The sequence below is a fragment of the Tinamus guttatus genome, unplaced genomic scaffold (assembly GCF_059628265.1).
Source record: "Tinamus guttatus ecotype Peru unplaced genomic scaffold, ASM5962826v1 Tinamus_guttatus_pri_ptg000110l, whole genome shotgun sequence".
NCBI lineage: Eukaryota > Metazoa > Chordata > Aves > Tinamiformes > Tinamidae > Tinamus > Tinamus guttatus.
In genome coordinates, this window is record NW_028288644.1 from 253,950 (window position 1) to 280,242 (window position 26,293).

The following is a 26,293-nucleotide window of genomic DNA, read 5'->3' on the forward strand; positions in this document are numbered from 1 at the left end:
AGAAGGGCAAGAAAGAAAATACTTTCTTGGCTTCTTTATGAAGGCAGACTAACTGAATCAGGAGTTTTCATCCTGGAAGAAAGATGCCTTAAGACGAATACAGCAGAGGGATATATAAGGATAAAGAAAAGAGTTATTAAAATTCGGTACAACCTGAGAAATATTGGGCCAGGTAAAGTTATCAGGCTGCAATTTTAAAAGAAACAGAAGTGTTTCTCCCTCCAAGTAAAAGTATATTGCAAAATTAATCCTTCAGAATGCAGTGGAGGCCAGAAGGATTCATTAATTTGAAAAAGAATTAGGTAACTTCATAAAGCAAATAGGTCCACCAGAGGCCATTAAATCGAATAGTTCAAATACAGCTTCTAATGCAGTGCATTACACATGGGGTGTTTTTAACACATTGATACCTGAAGATTGAAAGAGAATAATACTAACTTGTTCTTTCTTTTTATTGTTTTTACAGGCTCATTTTCTCGATGTAAGCAAGGCACAGAAAAGTTTTGTTCCATTAAAAAACACTCAGCTTTACTCTAGTAATTGTCTGTTATTATAACAGAATCCTGAAGGGAAAATGAAAGGGGCATGTGCAGAGAGGTGAAAAAATATAGGAGAAGTCCTTTTAGATCCTTTGAAAAGGCAGTACATGTATAAAGAGGAGACAGCATACTAATATGGTGCATTTTTTTCACAATGCTTCTGGGAAACTGGATTTACATTCCTAATGTGTCTTCATCTTGAAAAAAAAATATTTCTGAACATCATGGCAAGAAAATAGTAGGGAATTATTTGAAGACACAGATTCTAGAGAGATGTAGATATATATATTGACTATGTACATAACAGATGGCTTGTTTGGGGCTTGACTTATAAATCTTCCAAATTGTTCGGCTCTTCTTACCTCTGAAACTGCTTCTCTTTTTGTCTCACTCTGTAATTGTAGAGAATGTGAAGAACTCAAGTGAGCTGAAAGGGAATGGGCAGAGGAAGGCAGGTGGCCCAACAAGTAGAGTCCTTAGGCAATCGCAGCTTGATTTTTGGCTCTATTCTATACCTCTCTGCTTGACTTTCAGAGTTAGGAAGTAAAGCACTTTTGAAAACTAGTCTTTAACATCCCCGTGTCTCTGTTTCTCATTTCAGTATTTGTAATGCACAGCATTGTTGTGATAATGTACTATAATAACCGTACTGTAAAATCATGTAATCTGATGGAAAAATGAAATTGAACAGATGAGAAGTTCAGACAAGCTTTAGTAAAGTATTACAGTAGGCAACAGTTGGCATTTCACAAAAAGTGAATAACTTTCATAGATTTATGTAAAGGACTTGTAACAAAACATATAATCATTCATGTAGGGGAGAGGATTCTGTTCAATGGCCAGAAGTCACTTCTATCTACTAAGACTTTGTTCAGTTGCACCTTTGCAAAAAAAATAATGCAGCTATCTTTAGAGAAACTTGGAAAATACATGAAAGACTTCGTTATGATGAAGTCTGCATGAGTCATAAAGCTCTACCAAAACACTGACACAATCTCCACAACACATTCCTCTGTTCCTCCAATATTGTCTGGGTGTACTGTTTCAACAAATGCATATCTAATCTTCAATCCCAGTCTATAGAACAGGGTAAGAGAGATGGCAAAATGCTTTTTTGATTTTACGTGTTGGTGTTGATGGTAGTTACTACAGCAGTATAATTTTATCTGCAACTCATCTTTCGAAAGCCTGAGTTTATAAATTCTGTATTTATTGGTCATTTTAGCTTTTTAGTAAATCAGTTATGAGTAATATATGATTTATGCCAGAGTATTTTATATAAAACTGTCTCACTTGAGCAGCAGAATTGGACTAGATGATCTCTAGAGGTCCCTTCCAACCTTAACCATTCTGTGAATCTGTGATTCTGTGATTTGTGGATTGATACACCCTGTACTGCTTCTTTTCTTAGGGTGAAGGGTGTAATGTGTTCTTGTTATGCACTTAGGGAACAAAGGACATTTTCATGACATGAGGTAATGTGAAACACTCACCAATGTCTGTTCTGATATCTAAATATACTGCATAAAAATACTAACATGAATGGAAAGTGTTTGTACCCATTGCGAAATGTTATATCTGATTAGACTGAGAATATAAAATAGTATAGTTTGTAGAATACTTGGTATTAGATCAGATTTCAGGTAGAAGTAGCCTTTTATATTTGAAAAACTCATCTCTGTCTTAAGCCCTTCAAAACCGGTAGGGTCGCATAAAGAATTAATTTTATTTATTTTTGTAGTGGTTTCAGTGTTAGAAGCAGAAGATATTTTGGGATGAAAGCTAGGTTATAGACTGCACCTGCATTAAACAAGGTTAGTACTTTATCACTTGGGTGCTATTATCAGTGTCACTAATTGTTTTGTGAAAGAATATCACTCATAAGTATGTGTTTGTGTTATAACAGTCTACCAAAAGATTTATCAATGTGCAAAATGTACATACAAAGTAATCATTATTGTAACCTCTGTGGATTGATCACTGATCTTTTTTATTTATCAAGAACTTTCCTGGGGAAAAAAAACTTGCAAGGAAACCAACAATACTGTTCAAGGCCTAGAAGCAATAGCAACTTAAAGTAATGAGGGCTGATTAAGTCATTAATTTGGCACCAAAGAACATGTCTCTTCTAGTCAGAACTACCCAGACATACCTACTAGACTGAGATGAACATCTGCCTAAAAAGAAAAATACATCAGTTGTGCTTCTACAAGGCAATGTAGCTTATGCTGTGAAGAATTATTTTTTCAAGATAACTCCTTTTCTGGTGCATTGCGCAATATAGATACACTCTTTTTTCAGACCTATCCCAGGGATCTCTAGCGTGTTCCTGGGTGGAATGTTCTAGGAAGGCTCCAAATGTCAGTGTAATTTTTAACTGCATGTGGAGAATACTATAGTGTGGGAACATGGCAGTCCTGGTTCAATGCGAGATGCTGAACTCTCCCTGCAACACTATATTGGATACTGATACCAGGGAGATTTGAGAGTTCTGAGCAGCACTTAGAACAATGGATCCAGCTTGGAGCTTAATTCAAGGTGGCAAAATGATCTGTTATTTATTAATTCTGCTTCCAAATCTATTTTGTTACCTTGAGCTGGTCAAGAGGTATTAAAAAATATACATTGAGATCACTGATCTTTTTTCATCTGACTGTATTGTTGCTCTTCTCTGACTTCTCCCTGGTGTCATAATCACTTCCCACGACACTGTACTTTACAGTTTTCTAGGAGCTTCAAATAGACTTGTTAAAATATGGCATAGAGCTTGCTCTGCTTCCCTGGGTTTTGTCATCTGCATCAAAATATCAGCAAGGGTTGATTGTCCCGAGAGCAGGAAAACTTGCAGCAAACCCTAAGTTCTAGTGTGAGAGGACTCTAGCAATGCTTCACCTCTGGAGATTTGTTATATTTTACATAGTATTTGCATTCTAAGCAACGCTCTTCTGCCTTACATATTACCAAGACCAGTCCTGGATTTGAAGAATTTAATCTGTCTGTCTGCCTAGGAGTGCGCACCTTTGCAATAACATGCATCTTCAGATGTCCATTCTCATCTCACATCGCATTTAGACTGCACAGGATGGACAGCTACAGAAAGCCTGATGAGCGTGCACCTAGTAACTCCAGTGCCAGCTGTACTACTGCTCTGAGCACAGCATCAGCCAGTATGCCCAAGAAACAGCACTTCACACAGACTGGGAGATAGTAAGCCAACACAGTCCTTATTTTCTGTATTTCTATACTGTAAACTTACTTTCGTTTATGCTTCTTGCCACATTATAGTAATACAAAAGCTTGTATTTTTCTTGTTAGGCTGAATCCAGTTGGTACTTCTCTGACTTCTGTCAGAGGAGTATATTGGCTGTGGGATATGCTCACATAGAGCATATCTCTTTGGGACATTTTAAAATTTGGCTATCAGTTCTCCTTCACTCTTTGGGACATTTTAAAATTTTAAAATTAAAATCTTTGGGACAAATTTTAAATGATCTGGATCACACTGTGAATATACACACATCACAACCATACATGCAGTCAGTACAGCCTTGTACTGCTATCTAGGAAGGATGGGTTCCTGAACCCTACAGTGGTTGTCAATATGATGGATTACAAAGCACTTTGTCTCTTAAAAACAATGTAATTGTGGATGGGGGTGGAATTTGTGCACAAACTTAAGTGATACTTACATTTGAATATACGGAAGAGGATCTGTGCTGTGAATGATGGAAGGGCAAGAACAGCTGTCTCCATATGACTGGCCAGAGGAGAGGCTGCTTTCTCAGCACAGATCACTGTTCTGGAGTACCTCAGCCACTTCATAGAATCATACAATCATAGAATGCTTAGGGTTGGAAGGGACCTCTAGAGATCATCTAGTCCAACCCCCCTGCATACGCAGGGTCACCTAGAGCACATGGCACAGGACTGCGTCCAAGTGGGTTTTGAAGATCTCCAGAGAAGGAGACTCCACAACCTCTCTGGGCAGCCTGTTCCAGTGCTCTGTCACCCTCACTGTTAACAAATTTTTCCTTAAGTTCCTATGGAATTTTGGGTGTTTCAGTTTCCGGCCATTTCCTCTAGTCCTATCAGTGGCCACCACTGAAAAGAGACCATCACCGTCCTCTGCACTCCCTCCCTTGAGGTATTTATATACACTGTTTAGATCCCCTCTCAGCCTTCTCTTCTCCAGGCTGAACAGGCCCAGCTCCCTCAGCCTCTCCTCATAGGACAGATGTTCCAGGCCCCTGATCATCCTTGTGGCCCTGCACTGGACTCTCTCCAGCAGCTCCACATCCCTCTTGTACTGTGGAGCCCAGAACTGGACACAATACTCCAGATGCGGCCTCACCAGGGCTGAGTAGAGGGGCAGGATCACCTCCCTCGACCTGCTGGAGACGCTCTTCTTAATGCACCCCAGGATCCCATTGGCCTTCTTGGCCACGAGGGCACACTGCTGCCTCATGGTCAACTTATCATCCACCATGACACCCAGGTCTTTCTCTGCAGAGCTGCTCTCCAGAAGGTCGGTCCCCAGCCTGTACTGGTGTCTGGGGTTATTCCTCCCCAGGTGCAGAACCTTGCACTTGGCCTTGTTGAATTTCAAGAGGTTTTTCACCGCCCAGTTGTCCAGTCTGTCCAGGTCCCTCTGGATGGCAGCGCAGCCCTCTGGGGTATCGGCTACTCCTCCCAGTTTGGTATCATCAGCAAACTTGCTGAGGGAGCACTCTGTGCCTTCATCCAGGTCATTGATGAATAAATTGAACAGGACTGGACCAAGGACTGACCCCTGGGGGACCCCGCTAGCTACAGGCCTCCAACTAGACTCTGCACCACAACTCACCACTCTCTGGGCCCTGCCATCCAGCCAGTTCCTAATCCACCTCACTGTCCACTCATCTATCCCACACTTCCGGGGCTTGCCCAGGAGGATGTTGTGAGGGACAGTGTCAAAAGCCTTGGTGAAGTCGAGATAGATGACATCCACCGCTCTCCCCTCGTCTATCCATCCGGTCATTTCATCATAGAAGGCTATCAGGTTAGTCAGGCAAGATTTCCCCTTGGTGAATCCATGCTGACAATACTCAGTGTCCAGCACAGATGTTTTTACACTGAGCATTCTTGCTTATTTCTGAATGATTACATCATTACCATCATCATCTTCCTCAGATAAATCAAAGACAAATGCACCAACCAATGGTGGAGGATGGAAGAAAAGGGTAGCAATTAGATGGCCAGTCTTATCACTGAAGTATTCCCATCTGCTGCCTCAGACTTGTTGTGTGTATTTACAAGTACCACTTAAGTATCTGAACAAGTCTCTGATGGATTTTATTAATTTTTCCAAGGAAAATTGTTTTACTGCCTGTCAAACACAGCTAGTTCATCCCTTAGATTGGTAATCGTAAGAGCAGAAGGGTATCGGTCAGTGATCAATGGTGAATCTCCAGAACGGACAGAAAAGTGATGGTACATCAGGGATGTGTGGTATGTGTTTTGCTAGCTTTGACATTTCCTCTGCAGCAGCTCAGCCTCTCAACAAGACTAGACTCACTCTAGCTCTTCCTACGCGTAGTTCCAAAAGCCATCCACAGAGCAAGAATGCTTGAGGTTAAGCCTTAATGCTTCCCTGATCATTGAAACAGCATCCTGCTTGTACGATTCAGATTCACAAATGGACTCCAAATCCCTGCTCCATCTCTAGAGCTCTGAAACTTATCTCTGTATTAAAAACTAGCAGTTTGCTGTCCTAACCTGGCTAGCTTATGAAGTTGGATGAAAACACTATGACCAGCATTATCATTCTGTTGCAGTGACGGTAGAACACTGACCATAAATAAAATTATGAAGTAGGCATTCAGCCTGTCCAAATCCATACGTAAAGAGGTAAAGCAAGTGAGGTAAGAAGTGAAACCTGAGAAATGTATATTTTTCCACTGGTTCAAGAGAGGCTACAATCCATCCAAATTTGACTGCAGACTCATGTTCTCCTCCCTTTCAAATTTTGATACCTCATCAATAACTCTTTGTGCCTTTTTTTACTTGTCCCTCTATATTGTTAGAGAATGCAGTTGGATTTCCAATTACCACACAAGAAGTAGGAAGGAGATACATGAAAGTTGCTAACATGCTGTGATTTCTTTCTTTCTTTCTTTTTTTCAGAGAACTTGACCATCCCAATCTCTGCAAAATCACTGGTGTGGTATAAAAGTATCAAATGTTGCAATAGTGACTGAATACTGCCCCAAAGACAGCCTGAGTGATGTTCTACTCAATTAAGACATCCCTTTGAACTGGGGCTTCAGGTAAAAAAGCCTTTTGAAAATCTACACAGTACAAACTGTGCTGCTATATTTGTTGTTTCAGATAAGATGAAAATTACAGGTAAAATCTGGGGGAAATAGCTTTTAATGTGGAGAAGATGAAGAAGAAAGAGAATTCAAACATTCAGTCCAGTTGCAGAAAGGATACATTTTGCTTAAATTTTCTCTCTTTTTTTTTTTTACTTAAGATTCCCTAGAAGTGACATAATCTGAAAGTGAAGTTTTATATGCAATTACAAGATTTTCTGGTTTCCTGCACGTTATTCAATGGACTATAGGTATGTACTACATGTATACCTGCTGGAATGTCATGCATTCTCTCAGGTTAGATTGCACAAATAAGAAATTGGTATCTCCATACTGCCTATATCTACAGGCACAAATGTTCCTCTACAATTTGTTTCAAAATAGTGTGGTTGAATGCAATTTGACACTGTGTTGGTATTTTTGGATATTCTCATATTGTTTACCGTAACAATGTTTTTGGGTATTCTCATGTCTTTACCATTTCAACATAGACTTCTCTTAGAAAATACTGTACTCCAGCTATGCAGTAATGCACAAGGAAAATTTCATTCTGTTTCCCAGAAAAGATTTCTTTCATGCTTTCCTGTTTTGCAGTTTGCCCCGCTTTGGGTTGGATATTGTTCGACTTTTTAGGCAAACTGAGCTCCTAACGACTTTTCTCGCCAAGCACCACCCTTAAAATTATAGTCAGAAGCAAATTTGTTGACCTCATTGATGGCTACAGATTTCAATGAACTTCTAATACATTCAGTGAATACCTGCATTTATCTTGCTATCAATCTCTGTGTCTGCAAAATCCAGGGTTTCTTTTGTGGAACTGCAGATAAATCCTTTCTTGTTAATAAATACTAAATAACAGAGAAATATGAAATGAGAAAGTGGAGAAGTAAAATGTGCAGTTAGGGGAGAAGATGAAGAACAGATATGGATGCTGTAGCATTAACGCCTTGTCCTTTTAACTGAACTATCCCCTAGAACTTGCATTTTAATGCAGCTTGTGTTTCTTGATACAATGAGGTGCTAAGCCTTCCTGATGCATCAGTGTGGACTTGCTGGCTGGACCGCAATGGCCTCATCTTGAAATCCTCAGCTGTTATCTGTGTAGATGTTACACTAATATTCCTGAAGATGTGGTCCAAATAAAGAATGAGTAGAAACTACTCATTTTAATTTTGTGTGCTTTTAGAGATTAATCACTTTGCTTCTAAAGTTCTCCAGGAAATGTGTTGGTCATATGGGAAAGCTAAAATGGGAATGAGAACACGAACATGAAAGGAGCCCCCATTTGAGCTGGAGAGACTGTTTTCAGCCACAGTTTCTCCCAGATTGGTTTCTCTTGATTTTTAATGGTCATGTGAATGTCACTCAATAGCCATATCCACCCTATTAGGGCTGTTATCTGTAGACTGCTGCTAAAGCTATATGAAATCAATAATTCTTTACCAGGCTTAACATCATCTAATAATATTCCTTGAAAGTCTGTTTGAGACTTGCTTCCTCATGGAATTGGTATTATCAATTTTGGTACAACCAAATCATGGAAGAATTGAAGTATAAATATCATCAGGTTATTTTCAGTACTATTCAGCATATTTTATATTTATCATTTTATTTGCCAGTGGTCTCCCACCAGTGTTCTGGAAGACACAGCCATACTTCACTACATAGCAAGTGTGCCTTCAGCAATACAATAGACTGCAAAACGATTTTCACCATAAAAATGAGTGTCATCAAGAAGGATACATGTGGAGACTTGAATATAAAGAGAGACAAGAGCAAATTCTTTGGGATTGGAGGCCAGAGGGGGTGCTGGCTCCTCAGAGATCACTGTTCTGAAAGCTCTTGAACGCGTTCAATAACAAACTGAAAATCAGGTTGTTATCTCTTACTTCCATCCTTCACCCTTGAAAAACGTGTTTGACCTTGATTTATGTGATGAAGATGATGATGATGACATAATCATTCAGAGAGAGGAAGTAAGATGCTCAGTGTAAGTTATCTGTGCTGGACATTGAGTCTCATGAAGGATGTTACTGAGATTTTGAGTGATCTCTACTGAAAAGGCAGCCACTCCTCCCGCTTACGGTCCTGATGATCTTCCTCCTGCCATGCCATCCTCCAAGTCACAGAACTCTTCTGTGTATCTAAATGGTAGGCATCACTTATATCTCTGCACAAGTCTCCATTGGACTCCATTATATCTTACAGGAAAAATAGGTTTGCTGTCCTTCAAACTCAGATCTCTGAAGCTGATGATTGTGAGACCAGATGGCTATAAATGAGGGCTTCCTCATGACCTACTAGTCTCCCCTCCAGGTCCTTGAAGATGAGTCTGTGAAGAAAATAATGAGGCCAAAAACTGCCCTTTTGAGATGTACGGTGGGATGGGAGATGGTATGCCTCAGCACCTTTCTTTCGCTTGAGTTGTTCTTTCTCCTTCTCATCCAGGACAGATTCTTTCAGTGGAATTTTGTGGTGGTATAAATATACTAGAAGAACAACTGAGCTGTTGTCTATGAGGAAAGTGTCATCTGTGTTTACATCTTATCATCTCATGATCAGTTCTAAATAGCAAGCACAAAAAAATACACCTCAAGTGTGTAATCATGATTTATCTGAAATAAGTGTAACAGCAAAAGCTTGAAGCTAACATTCTGCTGCTTCTAACAGTCTGGGATAATGGACCAAAGCAGGCCACCAAATTTCTTTCAGTGTATTCGTTCATTTCAATTGTTGTTTACTTGTTGTATGGACTGAAATTAACGCCTTTATGTTTAAAGGGCTTTCAGCCAGACCCACGCAGAATTGATTGGGCTGTATTTTTTTTTCCTGTACTCCAATGTAGAAATGCTGACCTGGAAAAGTCCTAAAAGAGAGGAAAATATAAAAGTAATAGGGAATGCATCATGTTCATCAAGTAATGCTGATCATAGCAGTGTATTTTCAGCGGGATATATGAAAACTACTGCATATTTTTGCCTAGGATTGCTTGACCTAACTATTTCATTCTATTAACATGATGACTTTTTCTTCTGATCTGTCTCTGATCCTCTTCTTTCCTTCCAACATTTTTAATTCTCTTTTCCTTTAGCTAGATGATGTATCTTCAGCTGAATATTCTTGGTGCCCACCTTTGGCTGAATTAATTTCAGGAAAGGGTGAGAATTCTTGCCCATTTCCCACAGATGGAGTAAGACTCACACAGAGGTGAGTAAGGCTGCAGGTATGTGAAAGAAGCTTCAGAACTTACTAACAACTCAGAGACCAAGAAATACGATAACCCATAAACCAAGAAATGTCTCAAACAAGGAGATATTTTTAATATCCTAAAAAAAAAGAAAGACATTTTTACATATGGAAGGTTTCTTTTTTTTTCCCTCCCAAATTGTCAATGCAATAGATAATGTTTTTCATAATCAGTTGCATAATGAATTTCATATTTCATTTGATTATAAAGAGTTCTATGCATTTTTATTATTGATAATATATATTTAGCTTGCAGACACTGGGCTTTCAAATGCTGAAGTGCATACCTCCAGCAAATTATGGTGTTTATTTGATTCTCAGTTGTGCTGAAGATCTATGTGTTCAGTAGATCAAATTCTGTAACGAAACACACTCTCTGTCATGTTCAGGTAAATTGGAAGAAGGTTGTGGTGTTTTGTTTCGGTTTGTCTTATAACAACTGACCATTGCTGTCTGGCATTAAGACAAACATAAAAAAAATCCCTTTAGCAGCAGTGGATTTCAGTGGGAGGTTAACTGGTTTAGAAATTAAGTTATTAAAGCCTTATGAATTTTGTGTACAAACAATTTCTCTGAAAAATACATGACTTGAATGTTGTAAGACTATCTCAAGTCACAAGAGAAGAACTTCAGCAGTATTTGACAGAAAGAACATGGGCATCCTGAGAATGTGGAGACCTCAGCATGGCCATGACATTTTTCTCCAACTGCAGTTAGGTCTTCAAGTGCACAGTTAGCACCAAGAACAGTATCAATGTGAAACACTATCCATTCACACATCTGCACAAGCACAAGCAGCTGTTTCCTTTTATTGCTCTCTTTCCCTGTTGCAGTTAATCAGGAGGTGCAGGAAAAACAATCCATCCCACAGGCCCACATTCGAACAACTCAAGGAAATGTTGTACAAGATAAATCCTAATAAAGTTAGCCCTGTTAACATGATGATGACTCTGGTAAGTTGAGATATTTAGTCCAATCCAAGTCAAACTGCCCTACCTCAATGGCTCCTATCTCAATCTCTCAGGTTTGTTTTTTGATATCATACCCGTACTGAGAAAACTAACAATAGTTCATTCACTTCAAATAAAGAATCTGCACCTCTAAAGTAGCTGGAGTTCTGCTTGAGTTCCAGCTTGCCTTCTCATCTCATTTCTATCAGGTTTTGATAATTTTTGAACAGGTTAGGGCTGAGCACTTTTGTTTGTTTCAGTCTAATAAAACTTCAGTCTCAAGTTTTTATGTACTTGCAGGAAGTTATAATCCCCTCTGTCTGGTGGTCAGGTTTTATGATTTCGAGTGCATGAAATCCTTGCATGGCATATATACAATGTCTGCTGAAACATTGTGATTGCTGTATTTTAAGTTCATTGACAGAGGGAGGAGACTCCTGCCTATACAATGCATTGCCTCTCACAGGTAAAGGATGCAAAATCATGATAGAGTATGAAAGTTTATTGAGAAGCATTATGAGCTTTTGATAAAAGTCTGAGAAAAGTCTTCAGTCTCAGCAAAGTATCTTAATACATATTCTTTGCAATTTTGCATATGCACTGGCGTTGATCCATAATGATTACACAGACTTGAAAACAGTGTGAATAACAATCTCAAATCCATAATCATGAATTCATCCAAAGAAAAAATCTCATCTTTGGATTTTTGAAAAAAAAAGAGAACTTAGCTAGCTCAAACCTGAGCCTTTGACAGAATGTTTTCAAAGCAGAGTCATTCAAAGGCTTAAAACCTATCTGTCTCAGTAAATGTTGAAGAAATACAGCAAATACTTGGAGATACTTGTTTCAAAAAGAATCCAGGATTTAATGTATGAAAAACAGAAGACTGATTGCCTGTTGTATAGTAAGTTATGTAGCAAAAATGCAAAACATTCTCCTGTATAATAATTTAAATGCAGGTGTCTAATAACAAGCAGAGAAGCATTTAATCACTGATTATTTAATAGATAACCTTTAGCCAGCAGCGAATTTTCTCCTTGGAAAGTTGAAAAGATATTTAGATATCTTTTATGTTTCCTACCTAGAAGTCAGTGCCCTAATGTCAGAGAAATATGATTCAGGAACTCACTGTACTCTGACTTTTTGGATCTTGCTAGTCAGTTCTTCTGTATAGCTATAAGTGTTGGGGAACTGGTTTTGGTCTTGAAAGCAGTATATCTTCAGGAATTTCAGAAAAAAAAAAAAAAAAAAAAGAGCCAAAGGGCAGATAGAACTCACAAGAGAGACAAACAAAAAGATTGAGAAAATGCAAGATGGGAGAAATAAAGAAGAGAAATCAAGAAATACAAGGAGATATTAACAAAATAACACAGGAAGATTAACACTAGACAAATAAGACAGTTATGTCCTGAGTCATACTATTTGAATTTAACCTTACTTTGACTTGAAATGTGTAGAAACTGGTTTATTTTAACTCAAAAGCATGAGTCATCTGAAAAATCTGGACTTGTTATCAGTGACATTTACTTTGAATTTTCACACTCCCGCAGAGCAGATTTCCCTACTAAAGAGTGCTTTCACCTTAAAAATATTTTGCATTTGTGAATACTGCCTTCGTACTTTTAAACATACACATTTTTGTGTGTACTCTATGTAAAATAGTAATATGCTCCACTTACTACAGCAGGTATGTTGCCAAAGCAAGTAGTAGACGACTTCAGGCAGGGAAAACACGCAGAAGCCCAAAGTTACTTGACTGCCACCATCTTTTTCAGGTAAGTTAAAATGAGAGCTGGCTGCAGAACTGATTCACACTAAAGAAACTTTAAAGGTCTCCTACCTGAGTACCGAATTTCCATCTAAACTTCAGTTGCTGGTATCAGGTAGAAACATTTAACTGTACATTTTTTGTAATGTTTTTAAAACTGTACATTTTTTGTAATGTTTTTAAAAAATCCGCAGATTCTCCAGGGCTTACCTTAAAATTAATTAAATGAATTTGATTAATTAATTAAATGAGCTACTGTGGAGTTCTAGCCCACAGCAATAGCTTTATACACACACACATACGTTTCATCAGATAGACCCAACTGAAGGTTCCAGGTTTGTGCTAGGAACACATGCCCATCCTTACCATTCACATGCCTTCACAATCTAAATTTTGATCTGATAATGTGTATATGAAAAAAGCTGATAAATTACAATTATTTATTTCTCCTAAATTAGTAGGCATAAAGCATCTTTTACATTTGTCCGTAGTCTAACACTGAAGACTACTCAGTCTGTAACAAGTTAAAGGGTAACTGTAAAAAAATTATTTACTCGTTTGGTAAGCATTTACTCGTTGGGTAAGCAAAGGCCACTTTTAAATGGAAGTATTCTAAGTAAATGTCAAAAGGAAACTATTCTGCAAGATATTCAGCTAAAGAAATACTGAAAGATTAAAAGCTGGACTAAACAGTTGTGCTTAGAAATTATTATCATATGTCAAGAATTATTAGTCTGCTATACTTAGTAGAAAATAGCAACGATTGTACGTGATTTTTGTGCGTGTGTGTGTGTGTGTGTGTGTCTTAACAGTGACGCTGTTGACTTCACTGAGCTGTCCAGCAGAGGACACCTTACCAAGTGGTAGAACTCTTAAACAGACTTTATACCATTTTGATGAAATCATAGATAACTATGATGTCTATAAGGTGGAGATGATAAGAGATGCCTGTAAGTAATATTAGTAAAAAGAGTAACAGTAAGATGCCTTGACCTGCAGATAATGAGGTATCATACATAAATTGCAGTATTTCAAAAGAATAGAGAAATCTTACCCTGCTGGTAGGGAAGAACATAGGAAAGAAATTTAGAAAGTGAATCTCCACTGGGAAGAGCAAACACCACAAGTAGGAAAAAGAAGTCCTAACAAAGCCCTAAAGGTTTTTTAAAAGCCCCAAAACTTTTGGTACTTTTTCCTGAATATCCTTCTTCCTCTGTACTGTTGGTGAATATTATGGATGGAACGAATGAGTCAAGTGAGCAGCCCTTGCTGTTTTATTTGTTTGTTATGACTTGCAAGGTCTAACTTTAAATCTTGGCAATTCTCGCCTAATCCCAATTGGCAATTTCCACTTCAGAGGAACACAACTGAAAAGGTTACCTTCTGCATGGGTCATAGATGAAATCCTTCAGGCTATAGTATCTCTGTCTTTTTTGAGAATACTATAGCATCTGTGTTCCCCTTCATGCTCAGCAGGGGCTTGACTACCTCTTTTTTCTGGACTTTTTAGAAAAATACGATTTTTGCCATCTGGGAAATTTCCTGGGACCTGACCTCTATTAAAACTCAATCATACACAAAACCTGGCTGAATTTAATAGTATGTTTGAATCAGACATTCTTGAAATCCTTTAGATACTACAGCACTGAAAAAAAAATCCATGGCATGGTTGGACATATACTACAGCAAAGGATTCCTGTAGAACTGCACCCTGGGGTTCCCAGTGAGACCTGTCTCTTCTTCTGCACGTAGCAGCAAATGCACATATGCCAGCAGGCATATGAAAAAGGCCTAGTGGGATCCATGTTTTTACAGAATCACAGAATGGTTAAGGTTGGAAAGGACCTCTAGAGATCATCTAGTCCAACCCCGCCGCTCAAGCAGGGATACCTAGAGCACGTGGCACAGGGTGGCATCCAGACGGGTTTTGAACATATCCTTCCAAAGAAGGAGATTCCACAACCTCCTTAAGCAGCCTGTTTCAGGGCTCTGTCACCCTCAAAGTAAAGAAGTCCTTCCTCATATGGAGGTGGAACTGCATGTGTTCCAATTTGTCCCCATTACTCCTTGTCTTGTCACAGACCACCATGGAGAAGAGTTTGGCCCCATCCTCCCTACATTCTCCCCTCTAGTATTTGTACATATTGATTAGATCCCCTCTCAGTCTTCTCTTCGCCAGGCTGAACAGGCCCATCCCACTTACTTAGTCTTAGTCTCTCTTAGTCCTCATACGATAGATGCTCCAGTCCCTTAATCATCTTCATGGCTCTCTGCTGGACCTTCTGTAAAAGTTCCCCGTCCCTCTTGTACTGGAGAGCCTAGAACTGCACCCAATACTCCTGGTGCGGCCCCACCAGAGCTGAGTAGAGGGGCAGGATCCCCTCCCTCAACCTGCTGGCAACGCTCCTCTTCATGCAGGCCAGGATCCCATTGGCCTTCTTGGACACGAGGGTACATGGCTGCCTCACAGTCAACCTATTGTCAACCAGGACTCCCAAATCCCTCCCTGTGGAGCCGCTTTCCAGCAGGTATGGACTGTCCTCATGCCTGGGGCTACTCCTCCCCAGGTGTAGGACCCTGGCACTTGTCCTTGTTGAACCTCAGGAGGTTCCTCTCTGCCCAACTCTCCAACCTGTCCAGGTCTCTCTGAATGGCAGCACAGCCCTCGGGAGTGTTGGTCACTCCACCCAGTTTGGTGTCATCTGTAAACTTGCTGAGGGCACACTCTGTCCCCTCGTCCAAGTCACAGCACTGGACCCAGTACTGACCCCTGTGGGACACCACTGGCCACAGGCCTCCAAACTAGACTTGGCCCCATTTGTCACCACCCTATGGGCTTTGCCATCCAGGCAGTTCTCAATTCACTTCACTGTCCACTCATCCAGTCCACACCTCTGGAGCTTTCCTATGAGAATGCTATGCGATACTTTGTCAAAAGCCTTGCTGAAGTCAAGGTAGGCGACATCCACAGCTCCCCCATCATCCATCCATCCAGTCCTCCCATCGTAGAAGGCTATCAGGTTCATCAAAAATGACTTTCCCTTGGTGAATCCCTGCTGACTACTCCAGATCACCTTCTTTTCCTTGACATGTCTAGAGATGGTCTCTAGGATGAGCTGCTCCATCACCTTTCCAGGGACAGAGGAGAGGCTGACCAGCCTGTAGTTTCCCGGCTCCTCCCTCTTGCATTTTTTGAAGACTGGACTGATGTTGGCTTTCTTCCAGTCCTCTGGCACCTCCCCCACTCTCCATGACCTCTCGAAGATGATGGAGAGCAGCTGAGCGATAACCCCCACCAGTTCCCTCAGCACTCTTGTGTGCATCCCATCCAGGCTCATAGATTTATGGGCGTCCGGTTTGCCTAAATAATCCCTAACCTAACCCACCTCAACCATCAGAAAGTCGTCTTCTCTCTTGGTTATCTCTGTTGTCTCCGGGCTCTGTAGTTCATGGGGATTGGCCTTAGCAGTAAAGACTGAGGTAAAGAAGGCCTTTAGTAACTATGCCTTCTCTACATCCTCCGTCACCAAAGCACCCTCCCCATTCAGCAGGGGACTAGTCTTCTTCTTGCTGCTGATGTATTTGTAGAAGCCCTTCCTGTTGTCCCCAACATCTCTCAATAATTCTAGTTCCAAACAGGCCTTGGCCTTCCTTGTTGCATCCCTGCATTCTCTAACAGTGTTCCTAAATTCTTCCCATGTGGCCTGGCCCCTCTTCCACATTTTAAATGTGCTCTTTTTCTTATTAAGTTTATCCAGCAGCTCCTTACCCATCCATGCAGGTCTCCTGCCCACATTGCTTGACTTCTTTCTTGTAGGAATGCACCAATCCTGAGCTTGGAGAAAGTGGTATTTGAATATTAGCCCACTCTCCTGGACGCCCTTTCCTTCTGGGACCTTGGTCCAGGGAATTCCTCCAAGGAGCTCCCTTTTTTCTCTACAATATCTGCCCAAAGACATAAGGCATGGAAAATCTGCTTCACCACCGTCTATCCTGTAAGGAAAGAGAGGACACAATCTTATGGAAAAACAAGAAGAAAATCAATCGTTTTTCAAACCTAGGGTAATTATACACATTAACTATTTCTCTACACTTCTTTTTCTGGTTCTCTCTATTGAACAGAGACCATATGAAGGAATAGGGCTTAGAAAAAAAAATAGGCAGCACTCTACAGCAAAAGTGTGATTAATACCAACAGCTAACAGTTGTATTGTTGTTTTAAGATATGGTAGTGTTGGGAGTACCCAGAGAGAATGGTATGCTTCATGCTGGTGAGATCACAAGCATGATTTTAAACCTTGTTGCTGTCTGCAAGACTTTTAAGACCCCACACAAGCTCAACACCCTCCTAAAGATAAGAGCAGGAATCCATTCAGGTATGTTGAAAGGGCTACTGAAAAAATGCCTCTAGTCTAAGAAAAGTTTCTGTACTGGGATTTCCTTTCCCTTAAAAGTGAAGTAAATTTCCTACCAATGGCTCATGGGGATGGCCATTTTGCCTCTGTTATTAGTCCTTCATAGACAGCCAGATTTGGATATATATCGTGCAGCACAGCCTCTGCCAGCGGAGCAGCAGGAGATACAAGCTCCAACATTTTAAATTACCTGAGGCTGACATGAAGAAATCAAAACTAATATTTGATGGACGTGCTCTTTGGCTACCTTCAGCAGGAGCAAGATTTTTCCTGTGTTTCCTTTTTCACAGGACTAGTGAGTGTTGTGTAAACAGTTCCTATTGGGGGCATTCTTACGCCCTCCTTCCTCGCAGTATTTTTTGTGCTGTTCATACATGCTATCTGCATGTGCTTTAACTCATGCTCTGCACCTCCACCATCATCTTTTCTTCCTCTATTATGTTTTGAGGTACTTTTGGGATTCCCTGTATGGCTCTGAAAGCTGACTGTAAATCAGAAATACAACCTGGTCAAGATAATATTGACAGTCAATTTTATTTTGTTTTAGTTAATATTTTATTATCAAATGAGATTTTTATTTTGTTAATAAACGAGATAAAAGATAATGTAGGAAGAAGCTGGGAGGTTGCATGGATGAGTATGTAAACTAAGGACACAGAATATTTTGTTTTCTTTCCTTCAACAGGGGCAGTTGTGGCAGGAGTTGTGGGGACCAAAATGCCACAGTACTGTTTATTTGGAGATACCATGAACACAGCTTCCAGGATGGAATCCAGCAGTGAAGGTAACAAGGAGTAAACTGCAAATGCAGTTTTGACCATCCCTTAATGAATTTTGGAAAAAATGGTATGCAGAGTTTTGAGTCCCATCCTGTTTAAATGAGTGTAAGTCCCTACCCTTGGAAGGAGGTGACTCGTGGGTCCAATTTGCCTGCTTATTATCTACAACATACACATACATTAACCTATGCTTCTACTCTGTGAAGAAATAGGATTCTTTACAAGCTTTGTAACAACATCTCCTCATTCCTCAAATCTCAGAGGGAGATGTTCATGGAGAACAAAATGAGTACATTCACTGCTACTCTTCCTTCACAGCACCAAAGCTGAATTTACCGCAAACATATTTTCACAGCTCCTGTTTTTCACTTAAAGCTTCCTCTGATGGAAACCCAAGAGAAAAGGCTCCTCCATGGGAGCTGTGTTAATCTTTAGAAGGTATAGAGAACTGAAGCTACCAGTCCAGAAAAGAGATTTAACAGAAATCTCTGTAGAGCAAGTCGTGGAGATAGTCTTACTTTCACTTCTGCCTAGTAAACAAAAGAGCCCCATGTTGTTCAGCAAGCTTTGTCTTGAGTCAGTATGAGCATTTCAAGCTAAATTTCTGAAATATCTTGTCTGAGCTACAAGAACTAAAAAAGAAGTGGATGAGGGAGTGATTCAAAGCCAAACTTTCTTAATTCATTGTTTTTGTTTATCTTATTCATGAAATAAATCTGGCTAGTTTTATGCTTTAAATTATAACACTTTGCAAATGAATTTTAAGTTTGGCAAAACCCAAGGGATTTTTAGTTGTAATTTCATGATAAAACAGGGTTTTTTTCCTACCATGCCTCCCCCAGATAACTCCTTCCTCTTTTGCTTCTTTCCTTCAGGCTCCTTTTGTGATCTTATTTGAAATGTTCAAAATCTACTTCCATCATCCTTCACATTTCATCTTTTGTTCTGTGTCTCTGCCTCTCTCACAGGGTTTACCCTCACTTTAAACTCAAACACAAAAGACAGAGCTTCTTTTCTTCCAAGTCTTTTCTTTTCTCACTCTCTTTGACCATGTACATCTGAGGATACCAAACATTGTTAACATGCTTTAATACTTTGAAGATCACTGTGGGATAAAGGAATTAATAAAATTGCTCATGATATAAACTAAAATTTCTTTCAGCTATAATGAAAGTTGTAGTCATTGTTCTAAAGTAGGATGAACAGTTAAAATAGCTAATATCCAATAAATGACCATTTCATAGGTATGTCATTTGGATATGTTAAGACATATATTTCCTGGTCCATAGGGAATGTTTTGAGACTTTCAGTGTATATCACTTAAACAATAACAACAAAAAAGGGATTTTACAGTAATGTTATTTTCTGATATATATATATAAAAGCAGAAGAATCACAGTTCTACTACCATCTTGGATCTTTTTCAAACAGGCAAATACTGTGATTTCCCTGCTGTTGCAAAAATTAATGGCAAAATGGGAAAACAACAAATTTTGGCAAAATTTAGAAATTCTGCAGGCATGCCCAGGACTCCCACTATTGTCTTCCAGACAATAGAGCAATGCTTAAAAAAAATAAAAAAGGAAAGGAAGGGAAAAACAAAGGAAAGGGAAAGGAAGGGAAAAACAAAGGAAAGGGAAAGGAAGAGAAAAGGAAAGGGGAGGGGAGGGAAGGGAAAAGGGGAGGGGAGGGGAGGGAAGGGAAAAGGGGAGGGGAGGGGAGGGGAGGGACCAGCTGGAGCTCCCTAGTAAGTCCTGAAGTCTTTGGAGCAGGGAGGTTGCTGTCTTAAATGTTTAAATGCATACAATTATAACAATTATATTACAATTCTCCCTCTTTCCAGCTCTTAAAATACAGTACAGTTCAAGTGCACAGCAGCTGTTAGAGCAGATCAGGGAGTATGTGTTAGCATGCTGGGGGAATTTGCAAGTCAAGGTGTGTATGCAACATTTATACTAAGCTTTTCAGAGAGGAGAGTGTGGAAGTGCTCTGGAGTCCCCAAATTTTAACCCATTCAGTCCTTCATCTCTAAAAAGTCTTAGGTTAGATTGGTTCCCATTCCTGAAGCGGAGACTCTAGTACTAAACTAGGATCAGCTCCCTGGGCTTGCTGAAAGATAGCCCTGATAACTCAGAGAATGAAAGATTAAGCCAAACCTAGAAGTACTGCTTGGCAAGTCAGTCTGCCAAAACTGCTTAAAATCTTAAAAGCTTATTAAGAAACATCATAAATAATAATGGTTCCCTAAGAAAACTGACATATTCCTGAACCCATCACTGGATGGGACTTTGGAGAATTGAGTTTTAATACACAGGGCTGCATGCTGATTTTTTAGGTATGGTTTTGTGCATCGGTTTCCCTGTCTGTAAAATGTCTAACAAGAACTGTCTTCCTCTTGTGGCACACCCTGAGATGTAACAAGATTATTGCAAAGAATTTTAGTAGCACTATAACCTCATGACTCATCTTCTTCCCTAGGGAAAAGGAGACTGGTAACCTACTGGCTTGAAGAGAAGAAAACCTCTGCCACCCAGAAGGCAATCTCCAGGATATCTGGGACTCCTCAAGACCCAGACAGAGCTTCGTTTAGTCTGACACTGGGGGTCCTTTCCAGAGATTCTCTCTAAAGCACTCTTTAGTCACCACTTAGTGACTTGATTGCTGGCCCTGCTTTCAGTTTGGTAGATCACCTTGTGGATTTGCAATACAAGAATTCGTGCTCCTGCTACATTTCATCTTCACTGTGTGGAACATACAATAATTGCTGTCATTTACCACCACTCAAAAGTCCAGGGTAGTTCCATAGACATAGCACTTGATATTTGCCCTCTTGGTATAGGGATCTGAAAACCACAAGAGAAAAATGAGAAACATTGCATGTTGTTGTTAAATGGAGGACAGAGCTCTATAACCACTCTCGTGGTATTGTTGGATGACTGTCTGGTTGTGAAATCAGGGTTCCCTCTGAGTCACGGTGTAATTTAGGACACAGTTTATAAAAGATCATTCCTGAGAAAGCATTTCCTGTAAAGAGAGACCTATCTCTGCAGAAGGAATAATCTGTTGATGAATGAGGTTCTGCAGCATTGCCGGTGTTGACTTTCCTTAAGGACAAACCCTAGATATGGTGGACCTTGTTTGCACTTTTTAGAATTTTATTTATGGCAACAAATTGCTTTTCAGGGCTAATCTATTTACAAAGACCTTAGCTAGTGTAGTTAAACTGATTAGCAAACAGTCTAACAGAATTAAATATACAAGGTAGGGAAATAAAGGCTGCACAGAGTCACAGCAATAGCTTCATCATAATATGATCTGAACTGTATGATGGGGAAGGAGGTGAAAAGGAAGGACTATATGGGATATAGCTTCATTTACTGCTCCTCAGTCTGTTCCCTCATCTTCCTATCTCTGCCTAATCTCAGGTAAAAGTACAGTAACATGCACATAGATGCAATTTTCCTACTGCAAGTTTGTTCAGCTTAAACAAGCAGTTAACTAGTTGACCATGTTTCCCTATAGTCAGCACATTTTTTAATGCTGAATGTACGCTATGTGATTGTAATAAGAGATTCACACTGCAGTTTAACTTCTGTGGTGGAAAGTAAATGCAGCAATAAAGTTAGATTTTTCAGAGATGGAGGTAGAACAGAGGTAGAACTTAAATCCTTCTTCATTAGAGAAGACTTCTCTGCAATTAGGTAAAAAAGAGAGAGAGAATATTTTGGAGTGAAATTCTATCTCAAAACAGCCGTTTGAATGGGAACAGGATCACAGCCTGGCACAGATACCTGAACTTATCACATTAGATACCAACATAGAATCTATCTAAATTTTTAAGAAAAAAATAAAATTTGTTTCACATTTTCTCTAAATTTTAAAGACTCCATTCTACATTTTTCAATGTCATATTAGTGCATGACATGGTATCCTTCTCTAATCTTAGCAAAAATAAACCTTTCAGTTATCCAGAGCCCAGTGATGACCTTTAATAGAACTATTTCCTTTATACAGATTTTATCTAGACATTTGGAAGCTCTCTTCTGTATTACAACACAGCATGATGTATAGTATAGTTTTCATCATTTTTACATCAAGTAGCATTTGTTTTAGCTTTTTCAGAAAAGGTCATGTTGTAGAGTCTTTTATCAAATGCAAATGTGATAGCATACGCTCTATGCTCCACTGTGGCGTTACTGCAATTTTAACTCATCTATTTTAGTGTTGCTTTTAAAATTAAAAGCTTTAAAATGAGTTTCTTCTGAGTGTAAGTGTTTTAAAAATATATTTGTAATGATGAGCGTTAGTGTGGCATTATACTTGGGACTAACGTTACTGCAAATACAGATTTATCCTATTATTTGATATCTAAATGTCCATGGCATGAGGCAAGAAATCTACCCCTGAAGCTGTTAACTGAAAGCCCTATCATCTTGGCAATGCAGAAAAGTGACCAGTGATTGCCAGTGGTTCAGGCGGAAGTGTGATGACCAGAAGAACGCTCACCTGTGTGACACTTCAATTCCACAAAGATCCACAATCCCAAAGTTACTTACCCAGAAGTAAGAGGACTTAGGAAGCAGGTCTGGCAGATTTGCCTTTCTAAATTTGGACACAATATATTGTTATATCTGCAGTACGTTATCTCTTTTTTTAGGAGATTATGCAGGTAGGAGAAAATGCATAAGAAACTGTAATGATAGAGCTGGAGAACTGAAGGAAATCTCTATTTTATGACTGCCTTCAGCTCTTCAGTTGCCTTGAGTTCTTCAATCAGTGTCCTTTCAGTGACTACAGTCATGAAAAAACAATGCATTAGATACTAATATTTTATTCATGAAATGGAGATTTTATAGAGAGATTGCGTGATGTGATTATTGCAATTCCATCTACATACAGAAGAGGATGCAGGCAGGTACATTAGATAAATTGCATAATAACGCAACAACAAACATATGAAATTCTTGAATATGATTGTTAAACTTTCACTATATTGCTTGAGTCTGAATATTAAAGACTAGATTAAATAACCACAATGTTTTAAAAATCTCAATAAGTAAAAAAAAAAAAAATGGTTAGCATTTTACCTTAGCAGTGGCTAAGCAGGAAAACCTTCACTTTTGCCACTGAAAAGTTATCCCCAGACTGCACAGCATATATATTTTGTTTATCTTTTTACTTGTATGTGCATAAACTCTCTAATGCTGCTTTTGTGTAGACAGAAAATTTGCCTGCTTTTCTTCATAATTATGAAGTCAAACCAGAAATGTAAATTTGTTTAAAGAAAAGCGAAACAAATTCAGCTGTTCATCCCCAAGAGTACATATCGTGATTGCTGAGACCGAGTGCAGACATAGGAGGCATCATTTCTTGAAGATCCGTATTGGAAGAGGTTGATACCAGTATGTCTGGGATGTAGAGCTGGTGGCCATCCACACCACTCACACCCCTGTTTATTATTAACAATCCTTCGTCCGGAAATCTAAGAGCTCCCTAGTGAGAGTCTTTGTTTTTGTAAGTGTGTCTTTCTGGGCCTATCCTTTCATAATTGCTAATGGTTATCACTGCATTTCATATAGTATTGTGCTGCAATACAGGATTTTAATGAGCTCTGAAAACAAATCAGCATTCCTAGATCCTTCTGTTGGTTGGTTTGTGTTGTGTGGTACCTTTGTGATACGTGATTTTAACAGCTTAAGAATAAAATAGGGTCAGATTTTGAGTGAGGCTAGGCCCTTAAAACTCTGTCACATCCTCTGAGTATTAAACATGTACAGACCAGCCAGCAAACTGCTACATTATCAAAATTCCTTCTCTAACTCTTCCATTCCGCCTCCAGGCAGAAAAAAAACCTCTGTCCCTATCTAGAGAATCTTTCCAGTGTAAGATACCAGAGAGAAACCATGTATACTGAGGAAGGAATATATTGAATATACTTCCTTTGTGACCAGACACAGTTTGCCTAATTGTACCTGTGAAATCTTTCTGGGCTCTTTTCCTTTTACAAATAGCTGTAATAGCTATTTTTTTTTTCTATTTTTGCATCACTAGGACAAAGTATAGAGCCAAAAACTAAGGGTTTGGGAAATTGCTGAACACAATGTGCTATGGAAAATCTGAATTTGCTGTCAGTTAACAGGGAGAGAATTTCTAATGGCATAGTTTTGTGACAAATATATTTGTGTATCCCATTGGAAGGACTGTGCCCTAAAAGCCACAGCACAATTTTTCTTGCAAAGATGCTTGAAGACCTGAAGAAGAACTTTCCTAAAGGAAAAGGAGAACTTTAAAGCTTTAGGATTGCATCTATAAGTTGAGGTAGGAAATTTAGGTCTGAATTTGTGTTTTCCAAAGATGCTGAGGTGCCTGTTTCTACAAGACATGAAAGGCTAAGGGAGCAGATCTCAAATGGCTATGTTGCTACATTTAGGCATCCTCTGACCTGCTCTTGAAAGCAGAAGTCCAACACATATACTCATACACAATGCTGTGTTTTTAAGTCAGAAGGTTAAGCATAAATGTCTCTGAACGCACCTGCATTCCATACTAGTCAGATCTGATTCTTGCAACTCTTCTGCACAGAAAGTAGCACGATTTAAAAAATAAAATTGCTGTGGTGCCTTGAGAAAATGGTTCCTCCATTGAGAAGAATAAAATGAAGTGTAGTCTTGACTTATAAAAGTTTGTCATCAAGCACAACAAGTGAAACCTAGATTTGGTGTCTCTATTGTCTCTAAACACAAGGCGTAAAAGTAGTACCAGCAAGTAACAAACAACTCTGCTTGTCCAGCTGGGGGTTTGTGCTTTGAGGGACCTTGCAGCTAATGGCCTTGCAGCTAATGCCCATGCTATGTGCTAAGCATGTGTCAGGAAAAATCTCTTCAGTCTACTCATTAGGAGAAAGGCATGTATGTTTTAATACTATTTGTATTAAGAACTTACACAGAAATCTTTAAGGACTAGGAAAGCCTCTCCTGTCAGAACTGTGTTTTCTAGCAATATGGCATTGCTGGCAATGTGTTGAGACTTAGGTTTCTGAGTGAAGATTGTGCTTTGCACATAAATAGATCAATCTCTAAATGCTCATGAAAACCAGGCTGCAAGTGACTTTGAGGCCTGACAGTCCCCATCTCCAATCCATCTCTATAGCACCTTTACTGTGAAAGATACTACACAGCAATGCAAAATTCAAGGCTTTTACTGCAAGAAGTGACAATTTACTTGAATGTCTTAACATAACAGCTGATATTGGATGGATGATGTATGGTCAGATTACACAATCCTGATAAGCAGCAGGACCTTGCTCTTCTAAGTATCAGCAGAATTGTTGTGCATGGGGTCATAAAAAAATACAAAATATGCACTAACACATGGACAGAGGAGAGTAGGATGGAATGCAAAGGGGCGCAAATGCTGAGTACACTCACTTCCCTCTCATTTACTTCTATCCAGAAAGCACCAGCTCTGGTTTAGCACTTCAAGGGTACAAGCCACACTCTGGTTTTGGTTTCCTATTTGCTTTCTGAACTATGCAATCACTCCGAGCAGGGGTGAGCAAACTAATGATGGATTAGGCCTGAATAAAATTCGCAGTTTTATGTTAACAGCTTTTAATGATCAGCTTGCAGGACAACAAAAATTCTGTTTATGACAACAAGAAAAATGTAAGCAAAATAACACAAAATGGTCCTGAAAATATTTAACTTATGTTACTTCTACATTGTCTCTTAAAAGAAGGAAACTTCACCGTAACGTCGCTATGACAAATATTCTAAAAATAAATTTATCTTAGAAAGCTTCTCTATACACTGTTATCACTGCCTTTCTTCAAGTACTAGCACATGCCCTGCCACCCATACTCTGTAACTAGGCAATGTGTGCCTGTTGACTTCAGTGAGACCAGGCTTTAGCCCCACAGACTGACCTCTAATACAACCACAAGCACTATTGGGAGGATAGCGCTGGGGAGAGAGTGAAATCTTAACCCAAAGGTGTTATAATGCCAGCAGTGGTGGAAAGACACTCTCATCTCCAGCTGGCTGCAAATCACACTCCAAAATGTGGTATTCAGAGTCTAATTCAGACCCAGTACAAGCAGAACCTGCCATATGAAAAGCAGTATAATTTTTCCCATTCATCCCAAGATCAGCACTGACCCTACAAGTTTAGCAGCCATCAGAAGAAACCACATGACCAGAATGAAAATACAGCTTTAGTAATTCTTTAGTATGAACAGGGTATCTACA

General features: G+C 39.4%; 1 pseudogene; it reads left to right on the forward strand.

Moving 5' to 3' along the window:
- Positions 1–20,674, forward strand: part of LOC104564866 (atrial natriuretic peptide receptor 1-like) — a 31,745-nt pseudogene extending 11,071 nt beyond the window's left edge.
- Positions 20,675–26,293: the final 5,619 nt, after the last annotated feature.